General features: G+C 45.1%; 1 long non-coding RNA gene across 1 annotated transcript in view; it reads left to right on the top strand.

Moving 5' to 3' along the window:
- The first annotated feature begins 11,259 nt into the window (after window positions 1–11,259).
- The window catches only part of LOC144579308 (uncharacterized), a 52,284-nt gene continuing 42,953 nt past the window's right edge, over window positions 11,260–20,590 (top strand). Inside the window, exon 1 of the long non-coding RNA XR_013526628.1 lies at window positions 11,260–11,403. This is a non-coding gene — a long non-coding RNA (uncharacterized LOC144579308). The remainder of the gene's footprint in view (window positions 11,404–20,590) is intronic.

Raw genomic sequence — 20,590 nt, 5'->3', positions numbered from 1 at the left:
ATTGGCTGAGGCTCCCTGGGGTGCCTGGAGGGTCATGGCGATAGGGTGGGGCCCTCCACTCAAAGTGCCCGTAGTCTGGTTGGAGAGATATGTGAATAGAAAAAAGTTGGCTTCTTTGGGCTGCCTGGGCTTTTGTTAATAAATTTCCAGTGGGACGTTTCTGCCACTTGCCTTTTTTTAGAGACATGAAGAGAGGAGAATTGAAAACATTTCCTATGTTGAAATGAAAGGCACTATTTAATCTTGTCACCATCTGCCTTGCTCTAGGCTGGGAGCCCACAGGCCCAGCTCCCCGTTTCCTAGCTACAGGGCTGCACACCTTTCTCGGTGCAGAAAAATGCACACCTTCCCCAGTGGAGAAAAACATTTCCTGGGCAACTGCTGGGAAGACTCTGGCCCAGGGAACTGGGAAGGAGCTGCCCCAGACTGCAAGGGTGGCCCAGCGTTCCCTGGGCATTTTTCTCCAACCAAACAGGCCACCCTATTCTCCTTTCCCAGGGCCACAGAGTAGCAGGGGCAGCCCTTAATTAATTTGCGAAGTCCTGACCCTCAGTGCCCCAAGTCCCCTCTTCTGCCTCAGCAAAAGTTTTAGGGCTGCCATAACAAAATACCACAGATTAGGTGGCTCACAACAACAGAAACTCATTTTCTCTCAGTCATGGAGACCAGAGGTCCAAAACTGAGGTATCTGCGGGGCTGTTTTTCCCATGCTTGTCTCCTAGCTCCTAATGGCTCCAGCAATCCTTGGGGCTCCCCAGCCTGCAGATACATCGCTCCAGTCTCCTCCAGCTTCACGCGCCGTTACTTTCTGTGTCTCCATTCTTGTCTCTCTTTCTCTTTTTTCTTTTTTTGAGACAGAATCTTGCCCTACCCCTCAGGCTGGAGTGCAGTGACCCAGTCTCGGCTCACTGCAACCTCTGTCTCCCAGGCTCGAGTCTCCCTGCCTCAGCCTCCCAAGCAGCTGGGATAACAGGCACACACCACCATGCCCAGCTAATTTTTGTATTTTTAGTAGAAATGGGGTTTTGCCATGTTGGCCAGGCTGGTCTCGAACTCCTGTCCTCAGGTGAGCCACCTGCCTTGACCTCACAAAGTGCTTGGGGATTACAGGTATGAGCCACTGCACCCATCTGTCATTGGATTTAGAACCCACTCGAATCCAGGTTGTTCCCACCTTGAGATCCTTACTGCATCTACAGAGACCCTTCTTCTAAATAAGATCACATTCTGAGGTTCTGGTTGGATATAGTTTTTGGGAGGACCATGATTCAACCCACTGCAGAGGCTATCATGTTACCTGGATGCCTCCTGTCTGGGAGAAAAGGTTTAATAAACTACTGGGAGAGACAGTACATGGGATACACCTTCATTCATGCCCAAGGGGTGTGTGTGTGTATATATTCTTTTTTTTTTTTTTTTGAGACAGTCTTGCTCTGTTGCCCAGGCTAGAGTACAGCGGCGCACTCGTGGCTCATTGCAACCTCTGCCTCCCAGGTTCAAGCAATTCTCATGCCTCAGCCTCCTGAGTAGCTGGGACTACGGCATGTGCCACCATGCCTAATTTTTTGCATTTTTAGTACAGATGAGGTTTCACTGTGTTAGTCAGGATGGTCTCGATCTTCTGACCTCATGATCTGCCAGCCTCGGCCTCCCAAAATGCTGGGATTACAGGCATGCGCCACCGTGCCCAGCCAGAGATGTATATTTTGAAAGTGGGTCTCAGGACTGGGAAACACCTTAACCAAAGAGGACATCACCCACATGGTAGAGTATGTGTGGTGATATTTTCTGGCCGGTGTCTTCCTGATTATCTTGCTGCTCATAGAGAACCAGCCATACCCTGTGCAGCTGTGTAAACAGGAGTGAGTCACCGGCATGGTCCTCCTAGCAGGAGGGGCTCCTGTGCCTCCGTCTACTTTCTGCAGGGCTCTGTTGAAACCCTTCTTCCTCTGGAGCAGCGTGCCGATCAGCAGATCAGCGAGTGCCCCACTGGTGATTCTGGCCCACCTGGAACTGGGTGTGCAAGGGGCTCCCTGGGCTCTGGAAAGGGCCCCGCTCTTGATCTTCGCATTTGCTAACAAGACAGCAGCCTGCAAATCCAAGTGGGTCCCCAGTTCCCCAAATTTCCCTCATACTGAGGGCTGAAATCTGATCATCTAAAATCCATGTCTTTCATTCTTATTTTTATTTTTTTAAATGTCATTTGCCAAAACAAAACAAAGCAAAACCCCCAAAACACCCCACGAAATGATCAATGTGTTTATTTTTATTTGAACAGGCATTACATTCTCATAGATCCAGATTCAAAAGGAACAAAAGGATATTCTGTGAAAATTCTCCCTCCTATTCCTGTCTCTCAACCACCTGGTTTACCTCCCCAGAAACAGCCAGTATTTCAGCTTTTGGTCTTTTGTATTCTCCAGAGATATATATACTGCCATATATTTTCTTTTCCCCCTCTTTTCTGCATAAATGGTGGCTACTATACCTAGTTTTGCAACTTGCTGTTTTCACCTCACAATAAATTCAAGAATCTTTCTGTATCAGCCATAGACAGCCCGGCTATATTTGTATTAAGCCGCAGAAATATCCATTGATACTCCAATTGATAATCTATCACTGTGTGAGCATTACCCAGTCCCCTACTGATGGATACATAGACTGTGTCCCTATGTTCCCTGCTGCAATGAATAACTGTGTATGCTCATGTCGTGTGTGTGTGGGAATAATTCTATAGGACAATTGCCAGAAGTGGCATATCTGGGCTTCCTCTCACTCTGTCATAACATTTCCAGGCTCTCAGGCCCTGGACTAAATGGCACAGCTTCCAGGGACTTGGCTGGTTTATTTTAAGATGGTACGTGCTTGATGGAGCATGCAGGTGGAAATGTGAAACTCACTTTGATGTGGCAGTTACCACTGCGGCATATTAACTCTAATGTAATTCAAAAGACCATATAATTTTTATGCTGCTATTAAACCTGCCACAGGCTGAAGGCTTGCCTCTGTGTAAGGTGTGTGTCGAGGCCCCTCAGTGTGGACTCGTGCTGGGGACTGCAAGCCTGGGTCCTAGCTACAGCTCTGCTCCATGAGATATTGGCAAGTCACTCACCCTTCTTGAAATAGTATATTCATCCCTGTTGCCCCCTCTCTCCAAGACCTGAGGATGGATAGGAAAATGTGTTCAGAGCTTATGCCATGCCCCTAGTAGCAATCACATTCTATTTATTAATAGAGCAGGGCAGACAGATCTGTGGGGCCTAGCCCTGCAGACCCAGAAGGCAGAGGAGGTTTGCTGTGGAGCTACCAGGGCCAGGTGAGGAGTGCAGGTGTCTCTGAGGATTTTCTGCCTAGAAGGAGGCATTGGATATTGACATTTTCCTGGTACTTTACAAAATGCTTTCTCATATACTTTCTCAGTTAAGGTGTGCTTCTGTCAGAGTCTTCATTTCAGCAGATTTAAGCAGAAAAAATAATCAAGTAAATATTTAGGGGGTGGGTAGCTCACAGAATTGCCTTAAATTTGAAGCATGAAGCTCGGAAATCAGGTGGGAACCAGGGGAAGACAAGGCAGCCAGAAGCACAGATCAATCCTTAGGAATGAGGAGGTGAGGACCACACAGCTTTGGACACTAGATCTTACCACAGTCAGCCTGGCCACCTCCCATGCTGGATACCTGTCAATGCCAGATAACCTGTCACCGAAAACTGTCATCCCGTTGCCCCCTCAGCCACCTGGTGGGCCCAAGGGGCCTCCTCTGTGCCTACTCTTCTATATCACTTACCCCAGAAATAATGACCCTCCTGCCCAGATCCCTGATGAGTAAGGCCTGGATCATACCTGACACCCTGACTACCAGGGAGGTGGAAAAAGTGAGTGGCCTTTTTAGCCTCTCATGTGCCCGTAAAGACTTCTAGAGAAGGAATCTCCAACCCTATGGAAGCTGGATTGGATGTAGGGCAGAAAAAGGCAACTCTACAACCACCTTGCACAACCACCTTGGGGTCTGGGTTGTTATAAGCTTATCCTACTTGTTGAAGGATGCTGGGGGCTTTATATGAATCAGGGCTACTGAGATCTCTACATCGGAACCTCTGTGTGGCTCTGTCCTGACATTGTCACTTGTTGCTCATAATCAGCATACCATTAGGAGATTGTTGGCCATCCCCTCTTCCTGCCATTCTTTTCCATGGGACTAATGGCAAGGAGGTGGGTTTCAAGTGGATGTGAGATCTAGAGCATGTTCCCACATCCACTTGAAACCCATAGCCCTTACGCTGACAAAGTAGCCCCTTTAAATCATAAAACCATGCTATGTTTGTTTGTCCTTCTCAAAGTATTCACTGGGAAACAAAGACATTCAGTAGAAACACGAAACCTTAAAGAGAGGAATGAAAGATGAGGCGAACGGGGAAGGGCCAGGCTGGGGGTGCAGTGTTCACACTGCATGGTTCAGCCTTGGTGCCGTGAGCTTTGTGCACGAGGACAGTGCTGAGCAAGGCATGCCTGTGTCCCCACTGGACAGCAGAAGAGACTCAGGCAGAGCATGGACAGACCTAATTCAGAGGCTGGCTGCACATAATAGGCCCCCAATGAGAGGTGATGATGATGGTGGTGGTGATGGCAGAGCTAGGACTCACTTTGTTCAACGTCTATATATTACAGATGTCAGGTTCATGACTATGCCAAAGGTCATGTTGAGGTCCAGACGGAGTGGCTGGATGAGCAGAAAGAACACTCAGGGGGCTGTAGGTAGGTGAATGATTTTATTCAGCAGCAGCTCTCATCAACAGCTTTCTCACACTGTCTGTCCTGTCTGGGCTGCTTGAGCTGGCAGCTCCCACATACAGCTGTGCAGCTGGCTCTCCCCTGCCTTCAGGGTTGGCAGCTTAACTCTTTCTCTCTCTGGGCACCAGAGGGCCAAGCTGTGTCCTGTCTTCTCCCATCTGTCTGCAAAAGTGGACAGCTCTGGCTCTTTCTCTGGGCACCAGCACACCTGCACAGTGTCAACAGGGCAATTATACCTTTTATAGACTAATGGCATAGAACCAAGTGATGGCTTTCCCATGTTATAGCTACATGGCTGTGATAGCAAGTGGAGTTACACACCTGCACTCTAAACTCACTGAGTCACGTGGGATGTAAATATCCTGCCTCGGCCTATCCTTGACCAAAGCATAGCCATGTTCCTTACAACAGATAAGAAAACCAAGGCACAGAGCAAGGGCCAGCGAGCTTCCCAGGGTGATCAGTACGAATGGGCAAGAAAGGGTTAAGGCATGGCCCCATAAGCTTGCCACTGCAGCTGGATGCTGACACAGGTGATGGTAACATGACCCTAGAACTCTAATGGGAATATGAGTCATGGGGGGGGGTCATTAAAATGCAGGCTCTGATTCAGTAGGCCTGGGGGCATTTCTAACCACACCTGGGGGCTGCTGATGACCAGGCTTCACTTTGTGGAACTGGGCTTTAGAGCAGCCGTTTGCCTCCCTGGCAGCACATTAGAATCACTTGGGGAGATTTCACAAACTACTGATGCCTGGGACCAGAGGTTCTAATTTAATTCGAGGTGGTTAGAGGGTCAGTGGTAGTTTTAATGGTTCTCAAGCATGCCTTATGTACAGTCATGTTGAGAAGGGCTGTGTAAGTGGCTTGAAAACCACTGGTTGCCTGTGAAGGGAGGATTTGAGAGCACCTGCAAAGGTGCACCTTTCCCTTCCAGCTGCTGCTGCTCTGCTTGCAGAGGGTAAAGGCTCTCAGTCCAAGGTTCCAGCTAAGTTTAAATATGCAAATACCTCTGGAATGGCAAAGGTGAGGCCTCTCTGAAGTGTGGCTCCTCATAGCAGGGCCTTCCGCAATGCAGGGAAGGTGTGCCCCAGTGGGGCTGGAGCAAGGAGGGAGCCTCCATGACTGCACACTGCTGCTGGCCAAGGGCCAGTTTAGGAGATATGACAAGACGTTAGTGAGCACACATCAGGACTGACCTGACTGAGGTCTGACACCAGAAGGCTGGAGAAGGGGTGCTGGTACCAGAGGAACAGTGCAATGAAGAGACTCCCAGGTGGTCCTGTGGCCACTACTGCCAGCATGACATCTTCCCAGGGGGCCTGGTTTCCCTTTAAGGTTTTGGCTTTAAAGTGATCCTCCCGCCCCAGCACACCTACAGCTGATTGTAATTACCAAGGGGGCTGACGTACCGCTCAAAGGCAGAACCAAAGGAAATAAGTACACCAAAGGAACAGACATGGCTTGAAGGGCTCTGGTGGTCGGAGGAGGTAAGGAAATACACTATTTTGTGTCCTCTTGGAGATTGACAAGGCCCGTTAGCAGATGCAGGTTCTGGGAAGTCCTATGGGAAGTAATGAGCTTTGTTCAAACTAGTGTTGCCAAGTTCATTTGGCTGTGGAATCCTTTCATTGCAGAATAACTATGTCTGCAGGACCTGCTTTGAAATTGTGGACCCACTTTCCTGGAGGCTCAGCAACAAGACTGAGGCCCAAATGTCTCCGATCTGGAGGTGCAGGCCTGGCTGGAAGCTGAGGTGTGGCCTTCATCACCTCTCAGCAGCCCTGCAGCCCAGAGAGCCCTCTGTGCCCTTCTTGGGGGACTCACAGAAGTATAGGGCACAGGAATGGAGCATCCACTCCACTACTCTCACATGTGACTGAGACATTAAGAGTATGAGCCGTGTCATGAGGGACTGGACTTCAAGTCCTGGCTGTACTGCTTATTAGCTGTGTAGCCTTGGACAAACTTCTCTGGGCCTCTGTTCCCTCATTGGTAAAAAAGGAATCACTCCTACCTCAGAATGTTGTGAGAACCAATGAAACAACTTATATAAAGTACTTAGCACACTGCCTGGCAGATAATAACAGTTCACAAAATGTTTTGCTAACATGATTTGTTTGACCAAAGTAGTTTGCATGCATGCAAAAACAAACAAACAAACAAAACTTTTGTTGTGCTGGTCTCTCCCCATTTAATCCCACCTGTCCCTGGAGGCCAATGCCAGTGCTCTTCCTGGGAAAGCCTTTCTTGACTCTGTGGCTCTCACAGAGTGGGCCCTTCTCTGTGCATTTAGCCATGCTCTGCCTTGCTCCTGGCCCCTCTCCCTGAGGGTGAGGGGCCATGCTAGAGGAAGTCTGGGCTGCAAAACTGCCGAAACAGTGGCCAGTCTGGCGCATGAGGAGTTGAGAGCCTGGGAACTAGGGGAGGTGTCCTCCTCCTTGAACTGTGGGGCTCAAAGGGACCTGTCACACTTGAGTTTGCCTCTGAGGTAGCCCCTTTCTTGCCATCAAGAAACCTGTTGTGGTCACTTCACTAGTTCTCTGTGTCTGTGGCCCTGCATACCATGGTACTTCTCCTGTCGCCAAAGTCCAGATATTTTTCGCGGTCAGTGATGTTTTGTTTAGAGGCAAGGTCTCGCTCTGTTGCCCAGGCTGGAGTGCAATGGCACAATTAGCTCATTGCAGCCTTGACCTCCTGGGCTCAAGCTGTCTTCCCACCTCAGCCACCCAAGTAGCTGGTACTACAGGCGTACTCCATCATGCCATCATGCAGACAGGGTCTCACTCGATTGCCCAGGCTGATCTTTCACTCCTAGGCTCAAGCAGTCCTTCTACCTTGGACTCCCAAAGTGCTGGGATTACAGGTGTGAGCCACTGCGCCTGGCCTATCAGTAATTTGATTACTTTTTAAGATCAATTTGATGACCAGGTGCTCTCAGAGACTACTTTTTTTGTAGCCAAAGTCAGTATTTATGGTTTCCGTATAATGAGCCTTTGGAGAGACACTAAAAGGCAAGAGCCAAAGCCCTGACTGCTGACCGCTGTGCACTGCCTGATGCCCCTGCACCGCTGAGCAGGTGTGGAGGATACAGGATCTCCCTCTGAGACCCCAGCAGGAAGGGAAGCTTGCCTGAGGCTTGTCTTGCCAGTGGCTCTGCTCTTTCTGGATAATTTCTCAGAGCTCTAGACCCCTTCTCCCTCATTACCTCCCCAGCCCACACATACCCCATCCCAGGGTGAATGGAGGCTGGAGATGGTTTCTTCTTCCTCTGATAGTGTCAGCTGGGTCCCTGCTGCAGTGAGTACTGGAGCCGAGCCCAGTGGGGTCCAGGTGTGGTCTGAGGAGCTGTGGAGGCACAGTAAATGTCATCTCCACATTCCACCCAGCCCCATGTGGATCAAGGCAGTTCTGCTCCCACCAGGCAATCAGGCAAAGGCTCACTAAGTGGGATCCAGCAACTCAACCACACCCAGAGGCTTCCATGGCTCCCGTATTCCATGGGACTGCCAGGGCATCAGGGCAGATGGACAGTCCTGACCTCAGACCTGTCCAAGCTGTGTTGCCTACTGCCTGTGTACAGACAACATAAACCTTCCAAGTCCTTAGGCAGGGTCCTTTCTGAAAGATGGTGCATCCCACTGAAGTCACTCCTGAGTGAGTCTCAGAATCATGAACAGAGGAACGGCGAAACCTGGTGACTCCCAGGGAGGTCAAATGTTTTGCCCCAAAGCCTCAGCTAGTTAAGGGAACCAGTGGGGCTAGAACTCAAGTCTCCCAAACATTTGCTCTCTCCCTCTGACTTCCATGGACTGTTGGGTAAATGACAGCCAGAAAGGAGACACTGTTTCCACACTGCCCCCACTTGAGAGCCCACATAGGCAGACATTCCTGTTAGCGTAGCCCCTTTCCCCCGATCTGGAGTCCACGTGTTAGGTATGAATACCCACATATGTGCACATGCATACATTTCTTTCTTTTCTGCTTTCAAACAGCAGAGTTTGAGAAATGGAAACCAAGGAACTGCTGTGGTTCCTGATTTTCATGCTATCCTCCTACCCTGGCCTGCAGAGCCTTTTCTGCTGCTGGTAACTCGGGGGTTCCCAGAAGGGACAGAATTGGAGCTTATATGTACCCTCTTCTCAGAGGAGAGGGAAAGGGCAATGTAGGCAACTTAGAGGAGAATAAGTGACTCAGGGAAAGATGGATGAACTCTGAGGAGAGTAGGTGACAGATAGTGACAAAGTCTGTCTTGGTTTGGGGTTGTCTCCTGTCCTGTGGTATGGGCCAGTCTTTCCTGGTTGATGAAATTCCTGGAGAGGAGACTCATGTCCATTATGTTCTATTTGGAGGATCTGTCTTTTGGCCGATAAGGGGACCTCAGACGTCTCTGCCTGCATCTGCTATCTTCCATGTGCCCTTGGTTGCAAGTAATCAGCATACCAACGTAGCATATTCTGGGGTGGCATGTCCTGAACTCCCTCAAACCCAACTCCACCATCTCCCCCTCCTGCCTGCCTGCATGAAATAAATGATGATGTGTTTGAAGATTAACAATTGCCTGGACCCAAGTGCAACTGCAGGGGACACCCCTACCTAGACCTCCAGTCCCAGCCTGACATCAGTCGTGAGAGAATCTGGTTAGAGAGACCTAGCACAGAGAGGAGCAGAGAGAGCCCTGAGGGAAGGCTCCAGGGCCAGGGCAAAGCCTTTTTGGCACTACCTCTGCAGCACATGTGGGTGCCCTGAAGCTGGTGGCAGTGTCCTCTAAGAGCCAGGTAGATCCTTTCCAGCATCTTGATTGGTGGTTGTCCTCAAGGTGTAACTTTGTAGCCTAGAGCAAGGCCTGGTTGTGACAGTCCTTACCATTAGTGCTTCTAGGGGTACATCTGGGGTGACCCAGACTATAAATGCACACTGTGGTCAGATGAAGGAGTGTACCGTGAGGAGACCCTACATGTTGGTAGCCTTTGCCTCAAGGCCTTGGCTCCATCCCACGGAGCTAGAAACTGAGAGTAGGGCTGTAACTGGGGAGGATTCAGCTTGGATCAGGCAGAAGATCATTTTTTTTTTCTTCTGAGATAGCTTCTCACTCTGTCACCTGGGCTGGAGTGCAGTGGTATGATCTCGGCTCACTGCAACCGTAGTCTTCTGCTTCTACCTCTGACTCTCGTGCCTCAGCCTCCTGAGTAGCTGGAATTACAGGTGCATGCCACCACACCTAGCTAATTTTTGTATTTCTAGTAGAGATTGGGTTTCAACATGTTGGTCAGGCTGGTCTTGAACTCCCAACCTCAGGTGATTCCCCCTGCCACGGAATACAGGCCTGAGCCACTGCACAGGGCAGGCAGAATATCATTTGATTGTACAGGGTTCTGTCCAGCAAGTATGCCTCTAGATTTGGGATGGAGACAAATGTTCAGTGGACCCAAGAGCCTCAGTGCAGGGAGGTAATGAAGACCCCATCCCTCATTTAATGGTTTCCCTAGGGCTAACTGCATGCACAACCCAGTGCATCAGATTTATATCTCAGAAGTTCAGCTCTTACTGTACCTCACTGCATATTGCCTTCTGTTCTGTTTCCTTTTGAAACGGTCTACCTTTTTGCTTGGCTGGGATAACTGTTTCCTTATTTTTGTCAACTCCTATAACTTGTTTCCCTCTGACTCTAACACTGCTGTTGTGGCCTGACACTGAAATGTTTTATCTTGAAGGTCTAGAAAAAGCAATGTTTTCTTCCAGTATAACTTAATTCTGTTATTTGGGATTTTCCTGATATGTTCGAATTGTTCCATGTAATCAGGGGGCTTCTCATGCTGTTAGTAAGAGTGATTATTCCCCTCCTCAAGGTACTAGCGTTCTTGTTTACATTCCTTAATGTATTGTGTACACATAACCCTAGACACACAATTCCTTTGTCTAATTAAATTCAAATACCTTTTTCACCAGATTTGACTTCCCAGTTATCTAAATGGGCTTCCCATGAGGAGAAGCAGTCACAGTACAGGAGGTTCTTTACCTTTTTGGTAACTGGCCTAAACACACACATACAGATTTTCCATCTTATCAAGATAATTCCGGCATTGTCTTTATTAGATTTTTGAGTACTTAGAAAAACTGACCTTTAAAAGGGTTAAGGTTTTTACATCCGTGTAACTTTCTATATTGCTTTTGAGGTCTTTTCATGATCGCTCTGGTTAAACAAATAAGTATTATTTTATAATGTCCTGGGATTCTGTTTTGATCAAGTGTTTTGAACCTTTTGACATCTTTGGTAGGTTTCCCTGGGATCAAAATACTAAATTAGGTCTTTTTAGCCTAAAATTAACTTTGAGATTTTCAAGTTAGGCCCCTGGAAATCCTCAAAGAATGTATTTCTCATCCTCTAGAGTTATTAAATGATTTGACCTATTTGGTAAATTGTATAGGATACAGATTTTTTTTTCTTTTTCTTTTTTCTTTTTTTAAGATAAGAGATGGCTCTGTCACCCAGGCTGGAGTGCAGTGGAGAGATCTCAGCTCACTGCAACCTCTGCCTCCTGGGCTCAAGTGATCCTTCTACCTCAACCTCTCAAGTAGCTAGGACCACAGACCTGCCACCATGCCTGACTAAGGTAAATTGTATGGGAGGAATTGTCAAATGATAAATGATGCTAGATCTTCTTTCAGTTACATTTATTGATATAAATGTTCCCCAAATTATATAAATTTATAAAAATCTAAAATGTTATCAGTCATAATTTTGCTATGTTAAATTTTTTCTAAAGTTATATTTGTATGGACAAGTTATTAATGTGAATATTCTAATGATTATATTAAATTTATAAAAGTCTGATGATCCTAATGTGATGTGATCAGTCATAATTCTGTTATCTTAAAATGCTGCATGTAATAAAAATCACTAAATTTGTCAATTAAAAATTTTCATCATATTTAAACATGGCTATTTTAAATTGTTGTTATCCATGGCTTTTTTTTTTTTTTTAATTTTATTTTTTGAGACAGAGTCTCACTGTTGCCTAGGCTGGAGTACAGTGGTGAAATCTTGGCTCACTGCAACCTCCGCCTCCCAGATTCAACAGATTCTTGTGCCTCAGCTAGGATTAGATGCACGTGCCACCAAACCTGGCTAATTTTTGTATTTTAGTAGAGACAGGGTTTCACCATGTTTTCCAGGCTGGTCTCAAACTGGCCTCAAGTCGTCTACCTGCCTCAGCCTCCCAAAGGGCTGGGATTACAGGTGTGAGCCACCATGCCCGGCCTGTCATTCATGCTATATTGTTTTAAATGCTTCTCTAAAAGCATTTGCAGTGATCTATAGTCCTAAATTGCTTTTCGTGAAGAATACTCTAACAGGTATTCCTGAACATAGATTTCTGATAACTTTAAGCTCAATGGACTAAAGAAAAACTTTCAGAAAGGCCAGGCAAGGTGGCTCACCTCTGTAATCCCAGCACTTTGGGAGGCCAAGATGGGTGGATCACCTGAGGTCAGGAGTTTGAGACCAGACTGGTCAACAGCATGAAACCCCATCTCTACTAAAAAATGCAAAAATTATCCAGGCATGGTGGCATGTGCCTGTAATCCCAGCTACTCAGGAGGTTGAGGCAGAAGAATCGCTTGAACCCAGGAGGCAGAGGTTGCAGTGAGCTGATATCGTGTCATTGCACTCCAGCCTGAATGACAGAGTGAAACTTTGTCTTAAAAATAAAAAAGGAAAACTTTCAGAACGCTAATAAAAACATGATGCAGTCATGAAGATTGCTTATGTAACTAACATCAATCAGAACAAAAATTACGTGGGACTGAACTGATTGAGGATTACAATGATTTTTATGATTTGTTTAAAACATTGCTGATTATTTTTATAACTTATTTTCCGAAGTCAAGGTAGCTTTTTTTTCCTTAGCTATTTATATCTTATAGCAATTGGGTAATGTATACTTTTGTGAACAAAATTGAAGCATTTATGTTTCTCTCTACCTGACTTCTCCAGAAGTTGGAAACTATTCACCAATGGCTAAGACCACACTAGTGGTCATTTAGTGACTGGGAATGATTCATTATTCAGGAGAATAGCATGTACCCTTGTGTCATGACCTACTCTATGTTGCTTGTAATCTGGCCCACCTGTAGTAACAAGGTTCTTTCCCCTGCTGAGGGATGTGGACTTCCCAGGAATGACCTTTCCCCAAGTCAAGAGAAGAACATCTGTCACTCTAACCTAAGCATAGGTTAATCATCAGTGCTTCCATGGGAAGATATTTGATCAAAAGGGGGAAGTGATAACCTATGGATCACATTTGGCAGGCTTCCAAATTAGCCCACCTTGGGAAGGGCTGTTGCTTGGTGGCTTACATTCTGTCCCTGAGGAAAGAATCTTTTTTTTTTTTTGATAAGGGTCTTGCTCTATTACCCAGGCTGGAGGGAAGTGGTATAATCTCAGCTCACTGCAACTTCCACCTCCCAGGCTCAAACAATGCTCCTACCTCTGTCTCCCAAGTAGGTGGGACTACAGGTATGCCCCACCACACCTGGCTAATTTTTATATTTTTTGTGGAGATGGGGTTTTGCCATGTTGCCCAGGCTGGTCTCGAACTCCTGGGATCAAGGGATTGGCTTCCCAAAGTGCTTACAGGCATGAACCATGGTGCCCAGCCAGAGTACAGAATCTTACCATGAGTCCCTGAAATCACATAATGAGTTCCTCAAATGGATGATGTACTGGCCAATATGTAACCTACTGACACTGAAAAGGACACTGATTTGTTTCTGAATCATGAAGTTTTAGTAATTGTCTTGCACATAGAACATTTTAGCCTGTATGTTGTAATCTGCAGCCAATGATTATAATCTCCATATGGTGCCTTCCAATGAAAAAGGACAACTCCAATATGTGGAGTCTCCCTCCCTTTTCTTAAGCTTTCTTACAAAAGCATTCCAATTTGTAACAGGCGTTGGAACATGCAATAGTCCCATTGGCTATTGGCCGCTCTCAGGAGAGCTGTCTAAGTCTGTCTTCCTTTTAGCTTTCTTGGTGTGTCTTGCTGCGCTGATCCTCACAGTTGGCTTTCAATAAGACTTTATCCAATATTTCTGTCTCAATAGCCTACTGGCAGAAGCCAGCAAAGGGTAAGGCTTCTTACCAAAGTCAGCTCTTCTGGTTTTGTGGCTTTCTAGTGCCTGGTTGATAGAGAAAGATAAACATTTCTCTTTGTCCCTTTCCAAATTCAGATTAGCAGGGAAAATAAAAGGCTATTTATAAGAATTAGTTATTTTGGATTGTAGCTCTGGTTAAATTTGGCCTGGTGATACCCATTGGGATGAATTCTTTTCTTCCCAGGGATAGTTAACAGCATTTCCGTTTGTCTCATTTTGTGTCCTGGGAATTTGGTTTGTCTTTTGTCTGTCAGGTCATTCAGGGTATCAGGCCTGTGAATGCAGGTGGCCAACTGTCAGGTCAGGGGCCCATAACAATATGACAGACAGCGTAGGTTGCATCCCGTTTGCAGCTATTGTCCTACTAGCTATTGGCAGCTCTCAGGAGAGTTTTCTAAGTCTGCCTTTCTTTTAGCTATCTTTGGAGGTGACTCTGGATCTTGGGAGGGCTGCATCTTTGTACCCTCTTTGGAGGTACCTCTTGAGTCTGTGGTTAAACCTGTCAACCTAAAAAAAAGACCTTACAGAAAATTATCTCTAAATAGGCTGGATTTACTTGGGAACAGAAATAAGGATTATAGTCTAGAATGCACGAAATGGCAAGCTACCCGTGAATTCAGTAAGGGAAGGATAAATGGTGCTTTTAGCTTTCTTAGCAAAAAGATTTACATAAGCTGCGTAGAAACAGAGTTCATTGGTTCCAGAGGTTCAAAGCCAGAATCGTCAGTCCATTAGCTACTGGGCAAGTGTTCTGAGACCATCTAGTCTGAATTGCCCTAGGCCTAAAGAATGCCTAGTAATAAGTCTTACAAAAGCAGAAAATAAATGGGTGAGAATTTCTTGTGGGGTTTTCAGAAAGTTGTTAGAAACAGTTCTTATCTCAGGCATGTAAGCATGAACTTCCTTTCCTTCAGGACTTACTGGCCCTATTTTGTCTTGTTATGTAGCAAAACTCCAGCTTAAGAAGACAAAGAGACTGATGGAAACCAAAGAGAACTTTAATTCGGGGCCCAGGCCAGCCACAGGCTCATGCCTAAAATGGCCACCGACCCCAACAAAGAATGCAGTTTAGCTTACACGCAGTTTGAGGTGGGAAAACAAGGCAGGAAGCCAGTTTCAGACAAAGACAGTCAATCAAGTTTTACAATGTTGGGCTTCGTGGTCATTTAATTCTATAACCCTGCACCTGAGGTAGGGGATGGAAAGATAGGGGGAGGACACCCAGGGAGATCAGAAGAACAGGAAATGCAGAAGTTTGCATGGGCTGCAGACCTAAATATGTGCTCTGGTCTGGTGTGTGCTGCATCCTGCGCTGCACAAGGGTTCAAAGACCTAAGAGGGAATGGCGGGGGAGAAAGAAAGACATACAAACAAACAGAGAGCTGGGCCAGGCAGTCCAAAAAGCTGATGATGTCAGTCTATTTGGCCCCGAACCTGCCTCAGAGTACTTTATTTTATATGTTCACAAAGCATATAGCAGAAGGAGGGTGCAGTTATTTAGAACAGCCTGTGGTTATCTCTCTCATACTTCAGCTAACAACTATCTTACAGCAAGGTCAGTGAGAGCTGGTTATCTTTTTCTAGGCCTCTCTGCTCTTCTCTGAGAAATACACATTCCCCTATATGGTTTTGCTTCTCTAGAGTTTACCCAAAGTTTACAGCAGCCTTGCTGCTGATTCCCCCAGAGGGGTTGGGCTACTCTGGCTCTCTACACTCTGGCTCTCTACACTCTGGTGCTCTATGTAGAGAGAGGGTGGTGCCGGGTCTGCTTTGCCTTTGCTTTTACTAAATACAGCTTACAACCTAGTCTAGAATGCAAGACAAGCTTGCAGCTTCGCTAGGGAGGGGTTACTTAAATTCCTTAGCCTTTATACAACTCTTAAATGGCCTTTACATTTAGTTAACCACTACTTATGTTATGCTTATTATTTAAACTACATCCTGTTCTATTTTATTTCATTTTATTTTCCTTCTATAGTCCAGGCCATCTGCAAATTTCATAAGCCATTAAAGGCTTTTTGGCTTTGGTTGAATCACTTAATAGGTATATCTTTGGTTAAAAGTTTGGTTTAAATGAGTTTAATACTGCCAGGAATATTCACTATTTGATTGGAATGAAACATGATAATATTACCAGAAAGTGGTTCCGATCCAGACCCCAAGAGAGCGTTCTTGGATCTCACACAAGAAAAAATTCAAGTCAAATCCATACAGTAAAGTCGAAGCAAGTGTATTAAGAAGGAAAGGAATAAAAGAATGGCTACTCCGCAGAGACAGCAGCACCCCCAGGGCTGCTGGTTGCCCATTTTTATGGTTATTTCTTGATTATATGCTAAACAAGGGGTGGATTATTCATGCCTCCCCTCTTTAGAGCACGTAGGTCCAAAAAGCCATGGCATTTGTGTACTGTCCCGGTGCTGGTGGGAGTGTAACAATGAGGGCAGCCAGAGGTAACTCTTGTTGCCTCTTGATTTTGGTGGGTTTGGGCTGGCTTCTTTACTACAATCTGTTTTATCAGCAAGGTCTTTATGACCTGTATCTTGTGCTGACCTCCTATCTCATCCTGTAACTAAGAATGCCTTAACCTCTTGGGAATGCAGCCCAGCAGGTCTCAGCCTCACTTTACCCAGCCCCAATTCAAGATGGAGTTGCTCTGGTTCAAATGCCTCTGACAATAATAAGACATTTAAAAAGATTTATTTAAAAGGAGCTCTATGGTCAGAAGTTGGCCAAATTGTGGGCTGATCTTCACAGCTTGATAGGAGATATTTTTAAGGCCTCTTTGTTCTATTTGATCCTATTTCTCCCACGGCAACTTCTCAGTTGACTACAACCCCCATCTTGAACCTCTGCTGTCCAGGCTCTGCTGACTCTGTCTGCCTCTTCTTGTTGAAGTGATTTTGCTGAAGATAATTTGGAGCTTAATTGGCCTCTTTGGGAAACTCCTCACATTGGCTCCTCCAAGCATCTTCCTTCTCACTGCCTCTGCCCCTCCTTCAGTTTGCCACCTTTGATCTTCATTTCATTCCCTAGACTCTTTGATGTGTCCCCTTCAAGCCCTGCCTCTGTTGCCAGTGGTGGGTGTCCAGGTTCTTGGCATCTTGAACAAAGAATTAAACAAAACGCATAAACAAAGCAAGGAAGGAATGAAGGGACTTACTGAAAATCAAAGTACACTCCACAGCATGGAAGCGGGCTGAGCATAGGGGCTCAAAGGCCCTGTTACAGAGTTCTGGGAGTTTAAATACCCTCTAGAGGATTCCATTGGTTACTTGGGATGTGCGCTATGTAAATAAAGAGAATGAAATAAAGTTGTAAAGCCATTTACTAGGCATACACCCTATAGAGGAGATATTTCCTATCACAGCTGAAGTGTGAATCCGCATTAAGATCCCTGCTTCCAGGCCCTATTTTCCTGCCTCATTTGCACCCTGAGAAATGTGATCCCCATAAATATTTATGGGAGGCAGAGGGACTGATGGTCTTTCTTCTGTAACTGCTTTATGCTGGCTTGGGGTGAAGTCACTACTTATTGGGGATCACAGAACCCTTGCCCTTATCTATCTAGTAGATGCAGGGTAGTTTTTTGATGGCTAGGGGTGGTGTCTTCACCTGGAACTGGGTGGAACCTTTGTTGCTTGATCAACTGAAGCTTGATGGTCTCTAGGCAAAATAAAATGAATTTGGTCAAAAGATTTAATAAGTGGGTAGATACCTATGCTCTCAGGTATGTTTGTTATAGAGACTTACAGGAGAAAAAACTAAAACCTGGTCTGTTCCAGAATCTATGTGTTTCCTTCAAGTCTTAGGACAAATGACTTCATTTTGGTTTGATTTGGTTTGTTGGAACCTAGTGCATGAGCTTAGTCCAAAACAAGGGCCTCTCAGAACTTTGTTTTAAAAATCCCCTTTTGGTCAAGTTCTCACTTAGGTGTCAGTATGACCAAATCTTAGGGCCTTAGCGCTTTCTTTACCTGGTGAAATTATACTGTAACATAATCTACTGTTATAACATCAGCCCTCTTGCATGGGAAAGCTTTTATACAACCAGAAAACAAGCAATGAAAATAACCATGGAATGAAATCCCTTTATAAAATGTTAAATGGCCCACCAGGTGATCAAATGTACTTGCAGCTTTCATTGTTTTCCCAGGAATATGGGGCCAAACATTGGTTATAAACTATTTTAGTAATTTAAAAGTTACCACACCAATGTATTCAATTTGGATCATTTTATCTTTTCCATGATGAGTTGTGGAATGCAGAACTTTTAATAATAAAAGCTTAAGGACTCAGGAAGGACAAGGTGGCCATCCTGGTTCTCCATGAGTTCATGCTTAATTAACATTAGCATGGACACATGGATACAACTGGTATCCTCTTGAATACCAGTTGTTTTTATAAATTAGGTACATAGCACTGATAACTGATGGGTTATCAGGTAGTTTGACTTAGACTGTGGAATTTATTCAAACTGTATATTTAAACAATTTCAGTATCAGCTGGTTTAACATGAAAATCTGACAAAGTATATTCTTGATATTTAATTTTTTGTTGTTCTACTTGGGTTAGTAGCTTTATACAAGGAAATTTGGTTATTTCTGTGGTTTACAATACTTAATAACTATAATTATAATTGATAGCATGTACTTAGACATTAGAATTCTGGAAATCCTATACAAATTTGGAGCATATATTAGTATTATGAAAATGTTCATTAGCCAAATGTCTCCAATTCTTGATCAGGTTTTAAAGAATATTTTATTGTTTAAACTTTTTCCACATCTTTCTCCCCTGCTTAATGATTCCTTACTACATTGTTTCATAAGTAACCTTTCGAATCTGTAATTCGAACTAACTTTTAGATAACTTCTGAATTAGACAAAATTATTCTTTTATAACTAATGACACAACCCTTTATAGCACATTTTGTATACAGATCTATATGTTAACTAGAATTCCTATCCTTAGGAACTTAAACCTTTAGTGAAACCTTAAAAAGCAAGAAATCCTGAACTCTCAGATATGGGCATATATAGATGAGAACAATCCCACACTTTTAAAGCTAGCTTGTTTAGTAAAGTTATAGTTATGTCAAGTGAACTTGAAAATTGCCTGTAATCTGAGCACTTTGGGAGGCCAGGACCAGCAAATCATGAGGTCAGGAGATCAAGACCATTTTGGCCAGCATGGTGAAACCCTGTCTCTACTAAAATACAAAAAATTAGCTGGGTATGGTGGCACATACCTGTAGTCCCAGCTACTCAGGAGGCTGAGGCAGGGGAATCCCTTGAACCCAGGAGGCAGAGGTTGCAGTGAGCTGAGATTGCACCACTGCACTCTAGCCTGGTGGCAGAGAAGACTCCATCTGAAAGAAAGAAAGAAAGGAGGCCGGGCGCAGTGGCTCACGCCTGTAATCCTAGCACTTTGGGAGGCCGAGGCGGGTGGATCATGAGGTCAAGAGATCAGGACCATCCTGGTCAACATGGTGAAACCCCATCTCTACTAAAAATACCAAAAAAAAAAAATTAGCTGGGCATGGTGGCGCGTGCCTGTAATCCCAGCTACTCAGGAGGCTGAGGCAGGAGAAGTGCCTGAGCCCAGGAGGCGGAGATTGCGGTGAGCCGAGATCGCGCCATTGCACTCCAGCCTGGGTAACAAGAGTGAAACTCTGTCTCAAAAAAAAAAAAAAAAAAAAAAAGTAAGAAAGGAAAGAAGAAAAAAAAAAAGGAAACAAAGTTGCTTAGACTTATTTACTTAATTTATGATCACTCTTTTACTTAAAGCCAATTTGGTAGACACAACATCTAACAATAGGTATACATACAAATAAACACATCTAGACGTGTAAACACATACATAAATAAGGATTCAATAGCTTAGAACCTTAGCCATGAGATAGCAATACAAGCTTGCCAATTTTACTTTGCCCTAATAGATAATCCTTGAAAGCTATGAACCAAAATTTCAGGTAAAGCAGTCTCCATGGCAGTTTCATTCTTAAAGGCCAAAGCTCCCCAGACTCCAAAGAGCACTGGGGCAAAACAGTACCAGAGGAGGGTGTCACATGTTAACCAGGCCCCCTGCTTAGAACAGCAGCACAAAAGCCTGGATACATTCAATGCCATCCCACTTTCCCATTAGACGGTAAACTCCAGATTCTAAACAATTTTGGGGCCAGGCAGCATTGCAACTGCAAGAGAAAATTCTTAGGAGGGTTTATTACTAAGACCTCAGAACCTCTGCCAAGAATGTCCCCTTTGGGGAGGTTGAGGTCCACAGGATCCCCCAGAGCATCCTCCTGTGGGATCCAATCTTAGAGTGTTAGACATCTCTGACCTTAGGTGGGCACCAGTGCCACTTGCAGGTTTTCCCTCCAGATCCTACTATGAGCTTTATAAGAATAGCCATGAACTGTAATGAGAGGAACTGGATGCCAGGTGGGCTTTTGTGTCCTTAGCCAGCTGAATAGGATGGGGGAAAATTTAGCCTAAGAAAAGAAGGTTTAAGTTGCCTGGAATATGTGTGAGTTTGCTCTGAGCTGCTCTACACATAGGGATCAAGAATCATGCATGGAAAAGATTTTTTTTTTAAAAAAAAAGAGTTCTTTCCCCTTCTGAGTAGGGCAATTATTCATTCTTA

The sequence above is a fragment of the Callithrix jacchus genome, chromosome 14, assembly GCF_049354715.1.
Source record: "Callithrix jacchus isolate 240 chromosome 14, calJac240_pri, whole genome shotgun sequence".
NCBI classification, from domain to species: Eukaryota; Metazoa; Chordata; class Mammalia; order Primates; family Cebidae; genus Callithrix; species Callithrix jacchus.
This window is presented reverse-complemented; position numbering and strand designations above follow the sequence as displayed.